A 22,352-nucleotide genomic window follows, 5' to 3' on the forward strand; every position below is an offset into this window, starting at 1 on the left:
TTTCCCCAAGCCTGCTGCTCTCACTGTTTAAAATACCTACAACCCCCCCTCCCACCCCCCCCCAAAACTAGGCAGAAATAGATGGTAATGACTGTCTAGTTAAATTCCACTCTTGGGACTATATGACAGACTAGCACTTTAAAGCTCAGAGTTGGCATCTTTGAGCTGAGAACAATGTGATTTACTTGGCAGAACAAGGGCATCCACTTGAACTTGGTGGGTCTTGTAAAGAAAGCTCTTAGAGGACAGAGAGCATGTAGTGTATTTGATTTATTTGTGGATGAGTAACAATGTTCTAGGAGTTCTTCCTGGGACTGAGGGAAGAAGGATGAAATGAAGGTTTGAAAAAAGAATTGGAAAAGTGGTAGGACTGAATCATGGCCCCAGTGTGTGCGGTTGTTGGTGCTGGTATGTGTGTCTGTGAGCAAAAGAAGGACCATTTGGCTTGGACCTCAAATTCAAAGGGGACTGTACATTTAGCAGATAAGGAAATATTATTGTTTGTTTATGGGAAGAGAAAATTTGAAAAGTCTTTCAGGATTCATATCAAGTATCATGTTGCATTTTTAAAGATATTTTTTATAACATGTTATTTATATAATATTTTTATATAATGTTTTATATTATATTTTATATAATGTTTTATATTATATTTTTATATAATGTTTTTATAACATTTTTATGATGTTGTTAGATTTTTCCTTGAGGTAGTATATTGAAAATATAAAGTTAGAAAAATATTTGCTTAATAAAAAAAAATCAAAGTATGTCTATTTCTAGTTGTTCATTTTTGTTTAGTTTGTCTCAAAGCTAGGAAGACCTGAGTTCAACTCTTACCTTTTATACATATTCACCGTGTGACAATGGAGAAGTTACTTCACCTTTCAATAAACCAGACAAATTTCCAAGATAATCATTTGCAGAATAAGTGATAAACTGAATTAATGGAGGAAATTCTCACACCAGGAGTTCCACATTCTGCCAAAAATTGCAGATATTTTGTGTATTAGAGTATGTAATCTAATATTGGTTTGTGTGGTACAATTCTAAATGTTATAGAAATTCAGGTAAGGGTAAGGTGTGGACCTTTTCATATATAAGCGGTTTGATTGAAGAAAGGGGCAGAAAAAAACTTTGGTGGATGAAAATTTAATAAAATTCATATCTAGAAAGCAACAGAGTTTTTCCTTCAAAATGTTAGGGCAAACAAATATTGTTAGGGGGATCAGAGGAAAGACTGAGAGGGCCTATTTGAGGCAGAAAAATGACTGAGGTTGAAGAGCATTATGGTTTCCCATTTATTTGCATGTGACTTGCTTTTAGAATTTGAGAGGTTAATATTCACAAAAAATGGCAAATCACATAATTGTTTGGAGACTATGGAAAGATTGAATAAGAATTGTTGATTTCATGACTGAGAGAAAATTGGATTTCATGAGTTTTACCTCATAAGGGAAGGATGAATGTAGACATGCCCATACAATTGAACACCAGCAGGCTCTCTGATATGAGCCATTGGAAGTGGTAAAGATCCTAGCAGGAATAGTACAGAAAACAGGAGTAGGTGAGACCATGCCAGGACAGGAAGGGGGAGAAGAACAAGCATTTATATAGCTCCTAATCTGTGCCAAGCACTGTGCTTTTACAAATATTATGTCATTTGATCCTCAGAATAGCCCTGTGAGGCAGGTGCTATTAATTCTCCCCACTTGAGGAAACTGAGGCAAACAGGAGTTAAGTGACTTGCCCAGGGTCACATAGCTACTAAGGGCCTGAGGCTACATTTGAACTCTGGTCTTCCTCATTCTAGACCAGATCCCTATCCACAGTACACTTATGTCTAAGGCTTTGGTTTATGGAACTTGGAGCCTGTTGATTAGAAGTATTGCTGTGCCAATGACTGAAGATAAGACTGGAAACTTGTTGATTGGAGAACAGAACTCTGCTGCAGTTTTAGCTATTGCCCTTTCATGCCCCCTAGAGTTTAAGATAGATGAAGCCTCTCAGAGATGCCTAGCTCTCTGCTGTCCTCTCTGATATGAGGGGGGGAGAGGAGGGGAGGAGGGAGGAAAGCAGAGGGAAAGGTTTTTTTTTTTTTTTATGGTTTTACGGTTATCATAGCCTGAGAGCTGATGGGAGGATGAAAAATCTTGAGTGGAGAATAGAATTGTCATGTCTACATTGACCAGAGAGCCAAGTTAAGGAACTCTGGATTTTCTACCTTAAGACAACTGCCTATCATGATAATAGCACAACACTATCTTAGTGACCTTTCCAAGGGTGACTGTTAGTTAAAAGAGCTTGTCACTGTTTCACCAGTTTAAGAATTGAAGAAGAATAAATTTGCCCAGCAGAAGAGTCATGACAGCCAGGAAGAGAGATGCTAGTAGAAAAGAGATTTTATGTGATGTAGGTATCCTGAAGGGACTAAGGTTTGTAAAGAAAGTGCTTAGAGGCAAAGGAACTTGTAATGCGCTTACTCTATTTGTAGATTAATATCAATGTACTAGGAGTTCCTTCTGCTAACCAGGGAACTAGGGTTAAATGAGGGTTTGAAAAAGAATTGGAAAAGTGGTAGGACTGAATCAGGACCTGAGGGTTATAAAGTCCAGAAATGCTTTAAGTATATGGGTTTCCTTCATTTGTGTTCTTCATTGCTAGGTTTAGCTAAGTATATGTTCATTATTCCTGTATGGACATTGTGTGTGTCATTGAGAGTGGGACCTGTGTTCTTTGATTATTTTTTATTATTCTTTCATTTTATATTAATTTATATAACATTTATATAACAACATAATTATAATTATATTTGATTTTGCCTTGTTAAATATGTAAGAGCTAGTGGTAAAAAAATTTTTCAATTGGAGAATGTATAAATAAACTATGGTACATGAATGTAATAGTATATTACTATGTTGTAAGAAATGGTGAATATGGCAAATACAGAAAAGCATGGGAAAATATACATTGACTGATGCAGAATTAAGTAAGCAAAGCCTAGCAAACAATATGCACAAAGACTATAACACTATAAATGGAAAATAATAAAAAATGAATGCAGCTAAATTATAAAGAATAATCATGGCCTCAAAGAATAGATATGAGAAGATACCTCTCTCATCATCCCTCTTGCAGATGTGGAAGGTTCATGGGTATGGAACACTGCATATATTTTCAAACTTTTTTGATGTATTGATCAAATTTGCTGATTTTCTTCTTACTCTTTTTTGGGGTTTCTTTTTTCTTTCTTTAAAAATTCTTTGTTATATGAGATGGATTAGAGAGGGGAAGAATAGCTGGGAGAAATTTAGGCAATATAAAAATAAAAGCTCTCATAATATTTGTTAAAACAAAAACAAGTGAATGGTATCATGATGACTTATTTTGTGTAAATGGGAATCACAACAATGGGGTCTCAACAACTATAGTGGTGAGGGATGGGACTGTATTTCTGGTACTTGGGAGGAAGTTTGAGTTGTAGTCACGTGATAGTGATCTATGTCTGGGAGCCTCAGACTTGCTGGGCAGGTTGGAGTGAATGATGTAACCCAGAGAATTAGAGTAGGGACAATCAGTGTTCATGCATGAGATTACATAGTGGAGAAATCATGAGGAGAAATCTTCCTTGTGCAAATAAGGCTTCACTTAGGGTTTTTGAAGCTGGTTGGTATTTTGTTATTAAAAAGGAGAGTGTTGAGGTGGCTAGTTGGCACAGTGAGTATAGCACCAGCCCTGGAGTCAGGAGGACCTGAGTTCAAATTCAGCCTCAGACACTTAACACTTACTAGCTCTGTGACCTTGGGCAAGTCACTTGACCCCAATTACTCCGCCCTCGGCCCTCCAAAAAGGAAAAAAATAAAAGGAGCATACCAGACAAGAAAATATTGTCTTGGAGGCCTAAAACCGGGCATGAGCATGGTGTATGAAGACAGAGGGACAAGTCTTACTTAACTGGAGTAGAGAATGGGCAACCAGGAAGAGGAGTAGGAAGAAGTTAAGGATAGATAGGTGAAAAGTGGGGACATGCTGGAAAGCTTGTGTTCAGTGATGAAAACTGGGATGTACACTTAGATTCACCCTCTTCTCTCTAGGAGAGCCTCATGAAGCACAATAGGATACAGTGAAGAAAGTCCTATCTTTCTAGGACACTTCTAGTCCTATCTCTACCTGCAAGTGTCACCTGGACAGATCATTTCACCTTGCTGACCTTCAGTTACTCCACTATAAAATGATTGGACCCAACTAGATGATCTCTAATTCAGGGATATAATGGTTTTATGTTTGCTTGTGATGGGGTATGGGCCCAAACTGAGACCTTTTCCCTTTACCCCAAAAGAATTTGAGTTGCATTTGTCCATAGGTCCTGGGAGACCCCCACCTTGAATTCTCCCTGAATTTTCCCACTTAATCTGGCTTTTTCATGCCCAAATCTGTTACCCTTAACCTAGCCCCTCCGCCCGCTTCCCACCCTTGATCCCATCAAAATTCCATTCTCTTGGTTCTTGGAATCTGATCTCTAGTTCCCCCAAAGTCCCATCAAGATCCTCCTAAGACTCTTCCTTAAGACCCTCCCTAAACCCCTCTTCAAGTCACCATCTTGACCATCCCTAGTTCTCTCCCAGTCTTTCTGTATATAAGATCCATTTTACCTCCATGAAGGTGCTCAGATTCAATCTAGCTCAGATTCGATATGACCCACTTGTCAATATAAGCATCACAAATACTTAGGCTCCTGGAGAATCTACCCAATATGTCTAATCTTTAATAAACTTTGTTTTTCTTTGGCTGAAAGAAGGCTTGGGTCGAATTCATTCAGGCAGGATCTGGCATGTCAGTATTTTGAGGTGCCAAACACCTAAACCTCAACATTTTAAACCTTAACAGTTGGAGTTGAGGCATGGGACTTGGCTGTGGAAGGAGGGACAAAGAGTCAAAAGAGAGGAGTGGAAACATAGGGGGAAAGGACTGGCAGTAAAGACAAGGAAAGAGGAGAAAGAATACGAAGAAATGGTTCAAACATATAAGAAGACTTGTAAGTAGAATGTGGTGAAAGAAGAAAAGGGAGAAAATAGTAGCAATGGTTGGAGCTATATTTTGAATGTTGGGAAGCAATGGTGTGTTTCACCGCAGGCACCAATTCTCCCAGAAAACAACAAAGACAGCTCATGCAGGAATTACTCTTATGAATGCGACTGTAATCATACAGGGAAAGGGCAAATCTAACATGTCGAAATAAGCTAGTTAAGTGATCTTGCAAATGTTTTTTTTCAAGATGGTGCTATTTACTGATGAGGCAAATACTGTTGCCTCTCTACGGTTCCTGCATTAAGGAGTCTTTTTGTAGGTGACACCTCATTTTATCCTCTCTAACTCTGAGACAACCTGGGCAAAAATAAATTCAGCAAAATCTCTTTCATGCTCCAAATGTGCCAGTGTCTAATGAAGAGAGATACTTACACAAATGGGCCTCTATTCATGGGCAGACACTTTGAAATGGAGGTTTGGGCCCCCACAAAACTGGTATTTACTCCAAGGAGGCAATGCCTTCGGTGGACTTGAGGCTTTAAGAATGAAAATCAGAAGAGATGTGGGTTTGAGGGTTTTGAGATCACAAAGCAGAAAGGGTAATGCAAGGGTCTGGCAATTTTTATCTCTGTTAGAGAGCCAAGGGGGCTGGCAAAGAAAAGAGATCTATACACACTTGATGCTTGTGAACACTGAAGAGCTGTGTGCAATACTACTTATGATTTGGGGACCAAGAGGCCGTTTTTAATTTGGGGGATTTTAATTTATTGGCTTAGTTGAAACTGGGAGTCAAGAATTTAAGAAATACTGCAGAACTTCATTTAAATAGCACCAGAGTAATTTTGACCTAGCTCTGGTCAGAGGCCTTGAATCCAATCTTTAACATTTTATTGTTCTCATTATTCTACTCTCATTTGCCAAGCTTGAATGAAAGCATTTTTGCTGAGTCGAAAACTATGGAAATTTATTGTAATTGAAGGGGGGAAAGAATCATATGTAGTCTCTTCCAAATCTTTATCCAATTTTTTTTTTCTTTTCAGTTCCAGATTTCATGGGAAAATTATTCAGCTGGTTACGTAGGTCTTTGAATGATGCAACACTACCCTATCCATTTGTCTTTTTCTTTCCTAGTTGTATTCAAATGACATTTTCCCACACCACTGATTTTTTTCTTCCTAAATGAGCAGATATAACACTTTGATGGCTCTTTAGGGAACTCATTTTCTCAAGTATTCTCCTTGGACTGTCTTTTGTGGAGGAATGGATGATTCCCTAGACAGCCAGTACCTGTGCCTGCCCCCTTCTGTAGCCATCCATCACCCTTGGACTTCTTTAATTAGCAGCTACAGGTGAAACACTAATTGGCTTCCATGGTTATGAATTCATGAGTGAGGTCATTGTAGATTTACAGTAATAAATCTTAGTCATGCTTGATTTAAACACACCACTGTTAGAATTCATTGTTCATTCCTTAAAACAATAATTTCATTAGGTATTTACAAACCATTAATGATTTTGGTGATTTTTGGTGGGTGTAAGTGATTTTTTCCTTACTCAATGAATAAGAAGATGGTGGTAGTAGTTGTTTTTAAATTTAATTTTTTATCGATGACTTTTGTTTATGTATCACTACTATTTCCAAATATGTCTCTTTTCCCTACTAAAAAAGCTCTCCCTTGTAATAAATATTAAAAAAGAAATGGAAAAAAGTAATTCAGAAAAATCAATATGGTAATTATGTCTGACAGTATATATATAATATTGCATATCCATAATCTCTGATAGTTGCAATGAATAGAGGGAGGTACATTTTCTCAGAGTCAAAGTCTGATCATCATAATGATGCATTCTTCAATATAATTGAATTTTTTCTTATTTATATTGCTGGTTCTGCTCATTCTTTGCATCAGTTCATAAATGTATTCTCAGGCTTCTCTGAAGTCTTCATATTTATTGCTTCTTACAAAGCAGTAATATTCCTTTATATTCATGTACTATAATTTGCTTATCCATTTCCTAAATGATAAACAATCGACTTTGTTTCCAGTCAGTTGTTAGGTGATGATGATTTCTTGAGGAAGATAAAAAGAAGGAAAAAATGGACAGAGAAAATGGAAAGGTTAATATTCAATATATTCCCTCAGAGAACCAGAGGGTGAGAGATGATGCCAGTGGTCTGTTAATTTGAAAATTAGCATGTGATTGATCTACAGGAGGTTTTTTCCTCCTCTGAATTTGAGGCTGGTAAATTATTGGCTGTGGAGAAATTCCTCATTTTGCTAAGTATGCTTTCACAAAAATAGTTTAGAGAAAGGGACCTGGTTGGAGTCAGGAGACCTGGATTCTAGTCACGGTTCTATTAGTATAAACAGCCATCTGACAGTTGACGAGCCATTCACTATTTCTCTTTAGTCTTTGGTGTCTTCACCTTGTAAACTTCTTGAGGATGGGATGTTTTTCTTTTGATTTGTATTTCCGTGCTTGGCACAGCACCTGGCCCATGTTAAGCTCTGAATAAATGCATATTGATTGATTGGTCTGTAGAATGAGAAGACTTGATGAGGTGATCTCATGTTTTTTTCAGAGGCCAGCTGAAATGCATTAGGCCACATGGCATCAGGGACTGGAGTGGTGCTGTTATCCTTGAGCTTAGTGGATTTGGTTCTGAAAGGAGGCAGAAGTGTACTCACCCTTTATATAATTTATAATTTTACTCTAAGAATAAAGCCTAAAGTTGAAACAGGGGCCCTATCACTTTGTCCTGAATTAAATATACTCCATGTAATGCTATTAATTAGAAAAAGGGGAGAACTCACTTCACTAACCTCTCAAAGACAGATTTGGGAGAGGGAAGTTGTTCCAAAGACTTATGTCTGTGTGATGTAGAGGAATGTGGGGGTGGGGGATAGTGGAGGAGCCTGAAGTTAGTGAATTAGAACGGATTTGGTTGTTAATAAGGGAGGATGATGGGGAGGAAATGGAACTTCAAAACAGTAAAATTTGGGGAGAGACAGAGTGAAGAGAAATAGGGGTGAATAGAAAACCTACATTTACTTAAACTTACTGCTTCTGCACTGGCCTTGTGGCCCAGGGGAGCCATTGGTCCCCATGGCTTTTCTGTGCCTTTGCCCTGGTTCCTGCAAACCTAAAAAATTCTTCCTCCATCTCTACCACTTAGAGTCCCTGGAGTCCTTCCTGACAGCTCAAGGACTGCTTTCTGCAAGAAGTCTTTGCTGGTCCTCTCAGCTGCTAATGCCTTTCCATCCAAGGTAACCTCGTGTCTGCTTTATTTGCGTCATGTATATACTATATACATGTTTCCCCCATAGAATGTAAGCTCCCTGATGGCAAGGAATGCCTTATACAGCATTCACTATGTGTCAAACACTGCTAAGCTCTGGAAACACTAATTGAAAAGCAAGCCTGTTCCTCTTCTCAAGGATCTCTCACGTTCTGATTGCAGAATGCAATACCTACAGAGGAGGTTGGTTCAAGGTAGATGGGAAGGCCTGGGAGTCCTTAGCATTGGAAGATTGGATTGAGGGGTCTAGTTGTGCAGAGGGCTTAGTGGCAGGGCAGAGGATGAGGCCCTGTGGGCTTCCACCTTACTGCAGGTATTGTAATTGGTGATTACTTGATCATCCAAGTTGTACAAACAACTGTAACTCAGTGTGGGGTGGGTGGTCTGGGGCCTGGCCCATGATCATTGGGTTTGAGCAATGAACTGGAGTGAGGACTCAGGGGTCTCTCTGAAGGAGGTGGGGATTGTAGTCAGTGTACAATCAGAAAGGGGAAGGGGAAGGAGGCATTGCCAGTAGGGTCATGGCTTTCCTGGGAAGGGGCCAGTGGCCTGGGATGGGGGAGGGGAGAGGAAGGGCTCCCTGGCATTCCTGCTTTTGCTGGGCCCTCCCGTGTTTTTGTTTTTATATTCTCAGCAGCTAATATATAGCATCTGGCATACAGTAGGTGCTTAATAAATACTTACTGAGTTATTGATTATGGCTAGTGTTGGGTAGATAATAAATCTCAACTCATCAATAGCTGGGGCTAGCAGAGGGTTAATGAGGCTCTAGGTCAGTTGTAGGTCTGTAGCCTTTACCTGACTTGGTCCCCAGCCTAGGGCATTGCCACCATTAGATAATGTTTATTGAACTAGCTAGGGCAGCTAGGAAATGGGTGTGCTGGAATCAGGAAGACTTATCTTTCTGAATTCAAATCTGGTCTCAGATATTTGCCAGCTGTGTGACCCTGGGCAAGTCACTTAATCCTGTTTGCCTCAGTTTCCTCATCTGTAAAATGAATAAGAATAGGGATAAGAAGAGAGGACATTCCAGGCACAGGAGACGGCTGGTGCACAGGAATGGAGATAGCAGATGGCATGTAGTGTGTGAGGAACAGAGAGAAGGTCAGTTTGGCTTGTTGGCAGATTTGGGGAAGGAGAGTAAAGCCAATGATAGGCTGGGGGGGTCAGACTTTAAAGGGATGAAAGGAAGCCCTTTGCTAGGTGGTGGGTGCTAATTAACTAATTGCCTCCATAGATTTGCACATTCCATTTAAAGTAAGAGAGACTACCAGTGTTTCATTTTAACCCAGGTTTGTAGATAGGCTAGAAAATAGAATAGCAAGATCCTCTGGGCAGACCTTTGCTGGAACTTATTTGTCTGAAATGCAGGGAGAGCTGGGAATAAGAATGAGTAAGGCAGCTAGATATCCTTAGGGGGGGAATCCATCATCTTGAGAGGCTCTCAGTGGTGGGACAAGAGCAGAAGTTGTTCTTTTCAGTATCTGACCAAGTTTCACTGTGTCCATGGAGCTAGCTGAGCGTTGATCTCAGTGGAAAGCTGAAAAATTGGTGTTTCCTCTGAGCTCTCAGGTATGCACTGTTTGCTCCTTAATACCCTACTAAAGGTATAGCTTAAAACCTTGGTTCTACTCCATTAAGTGGTTTGGCTTGGTCCCACTGGATGTATGGGATAAGCATCAGCTGATTTTAAGCTGTCTGGGGTCAGAGGGTCAAAGAAAATTGGCAGGTGATGCAAGCTCCTTTCCTGCCAGGGTGGCAGGATTGGGCTCTGAACTCCCTCTGGGGGGTGAAGTCAGTCACCCAGATCTGTCAGGACTCCCCACACCAACTCATCCATCTACTCAGCAAGGCATGTATGAGAGCAGCAAAATTAGGTCAGATAAACCTGGATATTAACCTTCTACTTTTCAGGCTTTAGAAAAATATGGGTCAGGTCTTTTCCCAGTGCTGCCAATGTCTGTCTTGACCACAGCAGAACTTGGGAACCAGTCTAGGTTCTTACAGGGATTAGGGAGATCCTGGGATCATAGATCTGAGGACAGAATAGACCCAAGAAGTCATTCAGTCCAACTGCCTCATAGAGATATAACTGAGGCCTACAGAGATTAAACGACTTACCTAATGTCACACAGGATATTTAAACTCAGGTCCTCAGACTCCAAAGCCAGGGAATAAGACCACAGGTATGATGGAGAGGAAGCATTTCTTATTGCTATGATTGTCAGCAGCTGGTCAGGTATTGGTCTAATATCTTGGAAATTCTAATTCTTTAATTTGAGTGAGCTAGGTATACAGTGGATAGGGTGTTGGGCCTGGAATCAGGAACACTCATCTTTCTTAGTTCAAATCTGGCCTCAGACACTTACTAGTTAAGTGACCCTGGGCAAGTCACTTAACTCTATTTGCCTCAGTTTCCTCATCTGTAAAATGAGCTGGAAAAGGCAATGGCAAACCATTCTAGTATCTTTGCCAGGGAAACCCCAAATGGGAAAAAGTTGGATCTGACTGAAAATAACTGACCAATAACAATTTGAGTGAATAATAAGATCAGAATAATGATGTAATTATAATGATGATATTAGTTAATTCAGCAACACTTCCCTTGAATACTTCTGCTTGGTGTATAGAAATAGGAGGTTGGTAGAGATATCATAGAGTGGAGAAATCATGAAACACCTCTGGTTTACTAATACTACTTGTAATTTGGTATTCTCCTGATTTCAGAATTTGGAAGCATGAGCTCTCTAATTTGGTGGTAGGGGCCCAAAGGTATGTCAAAGGCATATGAGACTCAGAAGATTAAGTTAAGTGTCCCTCTAGAAGAGAAATCCTTTACATTTTCTAATTGATTTGATACTTTCTGCAACCCAGAACAATGCCTGCCCTATGATGAGTGCCTGGTAAAGGCTTAGAGGGGCTTCCTGGCCTAGTGTCTAGAGAGCCAGTCTCAGAGTGTGAATGCCCTTTCTGACACATACTGACCTTGGGACCTGAGGCAAGTAATTAACCTCTCAGTGTGCCCAGACCAGAAGTTGCAGATCCTATTCTGATCAGCAAAGGTAAAGAAGTAGATAAGTAAGAAAAGAAATAAGTACTTATCAAGGATCTGCTACACTTCTGGCATTGTGCTAAGCTATTGACAAATGTCATTTCATTTGATCCTCATAGCAATTCTGGGAGCTAGGTGCTATTATAATCCCCATTCTACCTGAGGCAAATAGAGGTTAAGTGACTTACACAGAATCACACAGCTAGTAAATGTCTGAGGCTGGATTTGAACTCTGGTCTTTCCAACTCCAGCCCCAGAACACTACCCATTGCACCATCTAGCTGCCTCTCTTTAGAGTTCCCCACTCAAAAAATTATTGTTCTAGTTTCTCTGCCTTCCCTTAAAATAATGATAATAAATGCTTGTTGAATTGATTTGAACAATTTAGAAATTAACCTTGATAAGATGAGTAAGTGTGGCGAATGATGATTTGAGCCGCCTAAATGGCTCTGTGTTTGAGGATGTGTCCACATGTGTTTACCCCAGACATTGACTTCAACAGGAGAATGGTTTGGGAAGAGAATGGAGCGGAAGATACAACACAGTCCTGATTCATTCTGGTCCAATTCCCAGGCCATACTGAGAGCTGGCTATGCTCCAGACTCTGCCTGCACCTGGAACTGAAGGTTCTGCTTCTTCTCTCATTGATGATACACATCCTGCACATTGTTTGGCCCCCTCCATGCCACTTCCAGGTCACTCTTTGGCACGTGTACCACTCCCAGGTCTACTTCTGAATTTATCCCTGAAAACAGTGATCAGTTCAGCACTTTTATCTTTGCTAAAGACATGTTAGAATGTCTCCAGATACTCATTCATGCACCTAAAATCCATGCCTTCATGGACATACTCCCTCCTCTATGCCCTGTGATTTCAATTACCATGTACTCTGACTTCCCTGTCTCTTCCTTGACCACCACTCTTTATGTAGGGAAAAGTGCTCTCTTTCCCCAGTAGAATGTAAGCTCCTTGAGGGCAGAAATGTCTCATTTTTGTGTCCATATCCTTAGAACTTAGCATAATGTCTGCCACAGTAAGTGCTTGATAAATGCTTTTTTTGTTCATTCATTTGATTCATCAATTTTTTTCTGTGATAAAAACAGTTGATGACGAATCTATGAAGATAAGGTCAATACTGAACTCTGCAGAGGTGCCCACAATGATCCAAGAATGGGGTAGATTTAATGATTCCTTAAGATTCCTACCAGTTCTGTCTATGGTCTTCAGAACTTTGATCCACAAGAGCAAAGGACAGAAACCTTGATTTCTCTGGGTCTAAATTTTGTCATCTGTAAAATGCAGGGATTGGATTAAATGGACTCTAGGATGGACAAATCACTCTCTCACTTAGCTGGACTGGCTCCTTCTAGGATTCTGTATCTCTTTGCTGTTGTTGCTTTTGAGTAAACTTAGATTATAAGTTTTTTGGGATAGCCATGTTTTACCTTTATAAGCCCATCACTTAAGATAGTTCATTGTATACAGAAGGACCTTCCTTAATAAATGTTGTTTTGAATTGTTCTTTATCTGGTGTGAAATGGAAAGATTTTGGTGCAGAATCTCCCTACTGATTGTATGACAAATGAATAGCTCCACACAAAGTCGGGGTGACAGATGGGTTGAAGATGGTTTATCATGTGAAGAGGTACTGGGTGGGCCACGTGGTGAGGATGACAGACAGAAGGGCTACTATCTGACTCAGAAACTCGATCCTAGAAAGAAAGTGTGAAAGGCTAACTGAGAAGCCAAAGAAATGGTAGGATGAGTCAAATTAGGTCAAGTTGCTTATATGGAGAAGGAAACAGCAAGCACAAGATCAATCATATAGTTTGATATTAGGTGGATATGTGCTTTTTTTTCTCATCCACAAAACGACAGATTAGAACAGAACAGAATAGAATATAACACATTGGAAAATAGGGATGGCCCATGTTCTGGAAAACTGGGGAAATTATCTCAGGCTTAATGTGATGATTCTGGAATAGAACAATGAGTAAGAAAAGAGTTATTAAAAATGCCAAAACTGAGAAAAGGAAAAAAAAAGTGGGTGTAAGGAAAACACCACCCAGATGAGATTCGGTGCCAGATTCAGGGTCTTGACTGAACAAGTGACTTGATTTCTCTGGGTCTAAATTTTGTCATCTGTAAAATGCAGGGATTGGATTAAATGGACTCTAGGATGGACAAATCACTCTCTCACTTAGCTGGACTGGCTCCTTCTAGGATTCTGTATCTCTTTGCTGTTGTTGCTTTTGAGTAATTTTTTGGTCGCGTCCACTCTTCATGACCCCAGTTAGGGTTTTCTTGGCAAGGATACTAGAATGGGTTTGCCATTTTTTTTCTTCTCCAGCTCATTTTACAGATGAAGGAACTGAGGCAAACAGGGTAAGTGACTTGCTCAGGGTAACACAGCTAATAATGTTTGAGGCTGGATTTGAACTCATGAAGGTGAGTCTTTCTGATTCCAAGCCCAGCACTCTATCCACTGCGCCACCTAGCAGTCCGTTGCTATATCTCTACTGATGGGCAAATCTGGGCCGAATAGTGTATTCAGCTGTAGTGTTGGCTCTCCCCTGGACTTGGATGCCACTGCGACTGCCTCTGATTGTTGAGAGGACGGACCTGTGATGGCTCTTCTGGTCTTCCCAAGCTCACAAGGTCATAACCTAGTCAGTTATGTTCGTGGACACTCACTCATTCACTTAAGATAAGTAAAGAACAAGCAGAAAAGGAGCAGGTGCACGGTGAATTCAGGGGTTCATTCCCTCCTCTCTCTGGGGAATCAGAGCAGCCTTCTTTGCTCAGAAGCTGCCAATGGAGGAGGGAGAGATGACTCCCTCAAAACTTTTGTATGGACCTTTAGTACCAGCTCCTTGACCAGTCAGAAGACTCTTTATTAATTTGGTGCCAGGCACTCATGGCAAGAAATAAGCTACCCAAATCTCCACATAATGGATTAGAACCAGGAAGGAAAAACTGCACCAGAAAGGGCAAACTGAAGCATGTTCTCAGGCCTAGGCTTTCGTTAGCTAGAGGTTCTGTAATATCAGCTTCATGTATGGGCTTACCTCTTTCATGAGGCCTTTCCTTATGCTTCCAGTTAGTGTTTCATCTTCCAGAAATTACTTTGCATTTATTTTATATATCCATGTACATATTGTAGTGGGACTAATAGGTAACAAATGGATAGTTGGCATGTTCGATTGATATCCACACAATGTTATGACCTCTAGGTGAAATCATCCAGTGTATTGGATTTTGATATAAATTCCCTGGTGAAGGATTTATGGGAGCATACCAATAAGTATCAGATAGGGTGAAAAAGTATGAATGGGCTTTGAAATGCACCATGGATGTAATACATACATTGATGCATCATGTTACAAAGTTATAGAGAGATATGGTGAGACCAGGTTGTGATATGGTCTTGGAAAGAGGTTGAAAAAAGGCTACCAGTCTGTTCAGTCTTCTTTAACCAGCCTAGTCTATTTGTACAGAGCAGAGATCATATTGGAAGAAGGCTAAAAGTAGTTTCTTCACTACTTTTATCCTAATTTTTCACTTATGGAAGCAGTGCCCTGGAAATAATACTAAAATTATTATATACAAAATATATTATGTAAAAAACTAAAATGGGTTTCTGATCATAAATGTGATGACAGTTGAACTGAGAGTGTCAAAGGAAATGATAGAGGAATAAATAATTCTAAGAACAGGCATAGTCTTGTTACCCGCTATTTTCTGTGAATATCCTGGCTTAGTGAAAGTGGTTTGTAGCCACTAGCTGAAAGAAAGTGGCTAATGAATAGATTAACAGGTAACTGTTCTGAAGTTAGCATCTCAATTGAAGACTGTAGCTGAGGTCTAAAAGCCTAAGGAAGAAGACTGAAACGAGATAGAGATCTTCCTTTATCAGGGAGAGGTTTCCTAACCACAGCCTTTCGAAGTCTGGTGTTAATTGACTAAAAGAGATGACTGGCAGAGCTTTAGACCTTACAGTATCTACCAGTAGATGGGAGACAAGCTACTGTCTCTACTGGTGATCCTGAAGGTTGATAACTAAAGTCTAGTTAGAATGGAGAATGACAGAGAGACAGAGAAAGAGAGAGAGAGACAGAGAGAGAGAGACAGAGAGACAGACAGAGAGAGAGACAGAGACAGAGGCAGAGAGAGAGACAGAGAGACAGACAGAGAGAGAGAGACAGAGACAGAGGCAGAGAGAGACAGAGACAGAGAGACAGAGAGAGACAGAGAGACAGAGAGAGACAGAGACAGAAAGAGACAGAGAGACAGACAGACAGAGACAGAGAGAGAGACAGAGACATAGAAACACAGAGAGAGAGACACACAGAAACAGAGACAGAGAGATAGAGAAAGAGACAGAGACAGAGAGACAGAGACATAGAAACACACAGAAAGAGACAGAGACATAGAAACAGAGAAAGACAGAGAGACAGAGACAGAGAGACACAGAGAGAGAGAGAGACAAAGACATAGAGACACAGAGACAGAGAGACAGAGACACAGAGAGAGACAGAGACAGAGAGAGAATAAGCAATTCAGGAACTTCACGTGTGTTCCCCTGGCCTTGTGTGTTCCCTTGTGTGTGATACATGATCATTAGGAATTTTTTTTTTAGTCTAGTGTAAGGGTTATGGGATTTAAAGATCTTCCATGCCCCATTGGACTTGCTGACGTAGCAGGAAGGGGCGGAGGAAGAGGAAGTGGAAGCCAAGCTAGCGTTCCTGCGGTGGCTAGCGGTGGTGGCGACGGTGGCAGCAGCAGCAGAGGCAGCGGCAGCGCAAAGCCCTTTTTGAGCCCTTTCTGCTAAGGACTCCTGCTGAGGACTGCTAGGGGCCGGAGCTGCTGGGAGCGCGCTTCCAGGACGCTGGGTGGTTGCTGTGCATGGGGAGAGGAGGACCTTTGCCTGAGGTAGCCTGTTCTGTTTTAAAGGCTTGAAAATGTGGGTGCTTTCTAGTTTATCTACCTGTGCCAATATCATAACTACTCTGATGGCTTTCACTTTCTAGTTTTGGGACTCAGTCTTTTGGTATCTTAAATTTTCTAGTTTATTTCCCCATATGGCAAGCATGACGTATTTTGTAATGGATAATTATATCAGCATATTTGTAATCTCCATAGGCATTGTGAATATGGCATTGCTGATACATCTAGGTCTCCCAATCTTTCCCAGGCCAGGAGTTTAGTGAATACTCACAGGTTCAATCCCAATACTGATTATCACGGAAGCATTAACCTGTTCTTTTGTTCTGATATCTTGTCCATTTTTAGGCAGTCTGGTGTTCCTCCACTCCTGGGGAGCTCATTAAATTGGTGTCAGATTTAGTGTGGGCCTATGATTGGCTTTAGATCTACTGCAGCTCAAAACTCCTGAACACAAGTGATCGTCAAGCCTGGGATTATAGAGTTATTCTCAGTAATGCATTATGCACGTTCTCTTTTTCTACATGTATACGTGTGCCAGAATCTATGGGAGAAAAAGCGCTAGATTTATGGGGAGGGGTGGAGATAGATTCTTTGGTTATTTTTATTCCTATGCTGTGTCATTAAATGACTTTTCTTTGATCTCCCATCTGATAAGTAAGAGTAAGCACATTGATGGAGAAGATGCTGACCCATAATGATTCTAGAACTTGGGAAGCCTTATGGGAGTTCACAGGTGAAGGGGATGCTGGGTGACCCATCAAATTATTGCAGAACAAGTTCTAAGAAATTAAATTATTACGAAATTTTTTTCTACTAAGGTCGATGTGACTAAAGGACAAATCAAGCTCACTGCTGGAATGGAGAATTAGCAGGAAGAAATACATTTCTTTGTCAGAATACTGCTGAGTATTCTGACATTAAATCACATTAAGAAAAACAACTTCCCTGCACATTTTATATTATATTTATAGAATGATTACCTGTTGTTCCCTTCTGAATTTATGCCAAATTATCCTTGGGTCAACTTGTATTTCAGTTATTTTAATAGCTACTAGGCAAATAAGGGTCTTTTTAAAAAGGCTACAAAAACCTAGTAGTTTCAGAGTTTTGTTTTAAAAATATATTTGTAGCTTCAAATAGCATCCCCAGATAGGCAGGCAATAAACCAGACATGATAATCATATCATGTGCGTGACAGAAATTACACATATTCCCTAGTGAAATAAGAGTACCCAAGACTCGTTGGAGACAGACAAATTTATCATTCTGAAACAGCTGGGTGGGTGATACACTGGGTGGTAAACTATGTAAATATTAATGGAGATTCCAAACTCTACTGTGTCTGTAGCTTTTTTTTATGTTATGTTAGCAGCTGAGGGTCAAGGCAACACAAAGGAACTGTGAGAAAAAAATGCATGGTCTTGGATGTCTTCTAATGTTTGGAAAAGCCTTCTGTTTATTTTTGATTCTTTTGGTCTCTTCGGAGTTCAGGGGCAGATGCGAGTCTCAGAGTAGGGTTGGAGAACACTTTCCTTTGGAAAGTCACTGATGTTCCTGCCATGAGCTTGTGTGACCTCTTTCTTTAAAATGCCGGACTGTCTGCTTTGGAAGTAGGGTAATTCTAAACAGATTTTCCTCCAAAGACTAACTACCTTTCTTGTTGGAGTTACAAAGAAACACACTTGAACAGGGGCTATAATGACAAGAGGAGTAAAACTCACAAACTACTGGGTCTCAAATTCTCAAACCCTGCTCATAATTTGTCTTCTCCCCCTCCCCCTCCCTAGACCCTCAATTCAGGAGGCCTAAGGTGAAAGCACAGCAGCTGAGAAAACAATATTCCTGGTTGAGGGTCATGTGCTGAGTAGTTTTTGTTTAATGTGATTGTAGGACAGAAATGGAAGAAAACTTTCAAGATCTGTGCTTGCATCTTGCAGAAGGGGACAGATTGTGTCCAGAGTGAGGGATATGATTATGGCCTCAGGACAAATCTGAAGCATTGTAGCCAGATCTTTGCACCGCCATTTGGGAAGGACCTTGAGAAGTTGGAACACACCCAGAAGAAGGAACATATTCTGGAAAGATGAGGGGACCCCAAACCATGACATAATGCTACATCCACAGTAATGGGAGCTGACATGTACTGGTAACTGATTAAGGCAATCACTCAGTCGATGTGTAAGACTCCTGAGGGAAACAAAGAGCCGTGTCCAAAGTGGGACTGTAAACCATAGGCTGGGCCAGATTAGGAACCAGAGTTTCTTGGGAATACAAAATCCAAGGGGACTGAGAGGAGCAGGAAGTCAGGAACAGGGGATAAGGGATGAGATTTAAGCTAAAGAGGTCCACAGGTCAGGAGGCACAGCACCAGAAGTGTCTGGCTGACATTATCTCTCTCCCAAGGAAAGCTCAGTCTCTTTTCTCTTGTGGTGAGTGTTTCTCACTTCTACCTTGCCCTGCTGGGCATGTTGGACCCTCATGACAAAACCCTTCTTTGTGTTACTACTGTAAGTAAAGCTGTGGGAAAAGACACACACAAGAATTGGTTGTAGGAAGATGTTTAACTTTGACACAAGAAGACTTAGAAGGAGGTGTAATACCGTGTTTCCCTGATAATAAGACCTATCCCGAAAATAAGCCCTCCCCTTACTGTGTAAGATTCCTCTAAAATAAGCCCTCCCCCGAAAATAAGCCCTATTGAGATTGCTACTGTAGTGAAGGTGATCCCCTGCGCTACATGCTACATTACGGTACCCTCTATATGCACCGTCCCCCCCCCCCGGGTGAAACGCACGCCGCGCTCCGAGCTGCATCCAATCAGAGCTGCAGCAGTGAGCGCGTCATCCTGTTCTTCCCCAGTGATTTGCTTGCTGGCGCCATTGAGAGCAGTGCCGCGGAGGAGAGCTGAGGCAGGACAACATAAGCCCTCCCCTGAAAATAAGCCCTCTGGTGTTTTTCTTTCCAAAAAAAAATAATAAGACAGTGTCTTATTATTGGGGAAACACGGTAGCTGCATTTAAGCACACCAAAGACTGTCATATGGAAGAGGGACTTGATTTATTCTACTTGTCCTCAGAGGGAGGAGCTAGGAGAAAAGGGTAGAAGATACAGGGAGGCAGATATCGACATAATTTAAGAAAGTATTGACAAGCAAGACGTGACCCAAAGTAGAACTGGCTGTCTTAGGAAACAGTAAATTCCCTATCAATTTAAGGTCTTTGAAGCAGAGACTGGATGACCATTTGTTGAGAGGGTTCAAGAAAAGATGACCTATCTCTGAAGTCTCTTCTAGTTCCAAGATTCTGAGTTATTAAAAAAAAAATATCATATTCTAAGTCAGATGTAGCCCTAGTAGGCAGAAATAATAGAAGTGAAAGGAAAATAACTTGTAGCTTGTTCAGTACTTACTGGGATAATGGTTATCTCTAAAGTGGGAAGAATCTCAGATATCTTGTTCAACCTCTTTATGGGGAAACTGAAGCCCAAAGAAGTAGGCCTCATCTTTCTATGCCTCAGTTTTCTCATTTATAAAATAAGAGAGCTAAAGCTATATGACTTTTTTTTCAAGCAAAGAAACCAATTTATTTAAATTGATAGCAAAATAGAAGTCAGAGAAAGTATGCTTAAGAGGATATATACTTCAGACAACATAGAGTGAAGGAGCCCTCCCATTAGGAGTGAGGTAACTTAGCCATGAGAGAGGTTCCTGGACCTCACCTTAGGAGAAGTACCTCAAAGTCTCTGATGTAGCAAACTGGGTATAGAGATGTGGTGGACAGTGCCTACTCCACTCATGTTGGCTTCTTGAAGTTAGATGACTTCTAAGGGCCACTAGGTGGCTCAGTGGATAGAGGGCCAGGCCTGTGGTCAGGAAGACTCATCTTCCTGAGTTCAAATCTGGCCTTAAACACTTAATAACTGTGTGACTCAGGGCAAGTCACTTAACCCTGTTGGCTGTGGTTTCTTTATGATAAAATGAGCTGGAGGAGAAAGTGGCAAATAATTCCAGTATCTTTGCCAAGAAAACCCCAAATGGGTCCATGAAGAGTCAGACGTGACTGAAACAACTGAATGATAACAAAGACTAATCCTATGCTCCTTTTCCCCCTTCAAATTGTGATCTTTTGTGGGGTCTATGGACTGCTGAGATCCTAGGATGATAAAAGGACCTGAGTCACAACTGGGTGGTTCTTGAGGTGATTCAAAATAGAGTCCAAATGATGGCTGCAGTGAGTAGGTAGTATGTTGGGAAGGGACTTATTTGAAATCTGTATATGCACACACTTGGGAGGAGTATGTGTGTTGTGTGTATGCATGCATACATGGATGTATGTGTATGCATGTGCATGTGTAGTGTTTGTGCCAGCCTGGAAGAACATGATCTGGTGGGGGTAAGAGGTTGAGGAGAGAAATGGAGGACAATCTGACATGGGAAGGGGGATGGGCAGGTGCATTGGTAAAACAGGGGAGCTGGTTTTTTGACCTCTTGAAGTGGTCTATAGGGCAAAAAATGCAAGAACCACTGGCCTAGTTCAGTCCTGGGCCTTTGGGGAGTGAAGCTATCGAAGCAGATGGCTAAGAATACTAGTTTTGAAAAAATCAGGGTCAATCTGACCGTGGTCATATGTGGTAGCTGTTCCCATTGGGTTTAAATTAGAATGAGAAGTCAGACAGCTGAGCATTCTTGCTGAAGTGGGTGCATTAATTTTGCCTTTGCATAAGCCTTTTAATTCTATGTAATCAAAGTTATCTGTTTTATTTTTTTGTAATTGTTAAATGCTTTTTAATTGAAAAAAATGATTTAAAGAAAATAAAGAAAACAAGAAAGATTTTAAACTTCTTGAGGGTGATAGGTCCACATCATATATTTTTCTAGTATCTTCACATTATTCCTGGCATTGTGCTAAGAACATAGCATCTGCTCAATGACCAGGTGATTGTTAAATCCACAGGACTGGACAAGTTATGCCAGTGGAGGAGGAGAATATGATGGGGGGACAAAGATAACTTAGAAAGAAATCATTTTACACAGGACTTTGGAATTCATTACTTCTCTCTCTCAGTTGACTTACCTTCCTAATGATGTTTACAGTTGGCTGATACTTAAATGAATTTACATTTCTGAAGCACACATACATACCATTGGAGGTGATGGTAGGGAGGTCATCTAGACAAATGAACAGACGATTGGGAGAAGTCAGCCTGAGACTGAGTTGAGGATAATGCCTAATAAGGCACACTCAAATTCTAGAGAGCCATTGGTAGGATACGTATGTGTCAAAGCTTTAAGTCCCTATTTGACTATTCAAAATAGTCTCTTTGCTAAAGTGAGATACTTAGAAATCAAAATAACATTTCCTATAGATCATTTTCAAATGACTTTTAAAATACAATTCAGAAACCCTTGGTGTTATGGTGGCCAGTCAATATATACTGTCAATATACATACTACTGGTTTAATGACTAGCATCTACCTACTTATTACCATAAATTAAGCCAAACATCAGGCAATGGAGAGTTTATTGAATTGACATTTCAGAGCCTCCAAATTTATGATCTTGCTACTGACTTTCCAGAGTAAACAAGCACAGAATCAAGTGGAAAGTTAAACAAGGATCCATAAAATCTAACCAATAGCCAATTTTCTTACCCTGATGATTTCCCCTTGTGGGATTTCACTGTTTTGAAAGATAGCATATCTCGCACATGGTAAGGTGCTCATTAAATAAGAGCTGGAGGAGGGAGGACCGAGAGGGAGGGAGAGACAGACACAGACACAGACAGAGAGGAAGGGAAGGAGGGAAAGAAGGAAAGAAAGAAAGAAAGAAAGAAAGAAAGAAAGAAAGAAAGAAAGAAAGAAAGAAAGAAAGAAAGAAAGAAAGAAAGAAAGAAAGAAAGAAGGAAATAAAGAAAGAAAGAAGGAAAGAAAGAAGGAAGGAAGGAAGAAAGAAAGAAGAAGAGAGAAAGAAAGAAAGGAAGGAAGGAAGGAAGGAAGGAAGGAAGAGAAAGGAAGAAAGAAAGAGAAAG

The 22,352-nt window shown here is 40.6% G+C and overlaps 1 protein-coding gene and 1 long non-coding RNA gene across 2 annotated transcripts in view; one reads left to right on the forward strand and one right to left on the reverse strand.

The window, feature by feature from the left end:
* LOC138158808 (small ribosomal subunit protein uS12) overlaps positions 1 to 22,352 on the reverse strand; it is a 334,707-nt gene that overhangs the window by 146,057 nt on the left and 166,298 nt on the right. The window lies entirely within an intron of this gene.
* LOC138158809 (uncharacterized) overlaps positions 1 to 22,352 on the forward strand; it is a 327,121-nt gene that overhangs the window by 56,855 nt on the left and 247,914 nt on the right. Inside the window, exon 2 of the long non-coding RNA XR_011167726.1 lies at positions 8,204 to 8,294. This is a non-coding gene — a long non-coding RNA (uncharacterized lncRNA). The remainder of the gene's footprint in view (positions 1 to 8,203; positions 8,295 to 22,352) is intronic.

Source organism: Petaurus breviceps, unplaced genomic scaffold, assembly GCF_028583685.1.
Source record: "Petaurus breviceps papuanus isolate PSGF00001 unplaced genomic scaffold, PetGlider_PUasm1.0 175, whole genome shotgun sequence".
In the NCBI taxonomy this organism is placed as follows: Eukaryota; Metazoa; Chordata; class Mammalia; order Diprotodontia; family Petauridae; genus Petaurus; species Petaurus breviceps.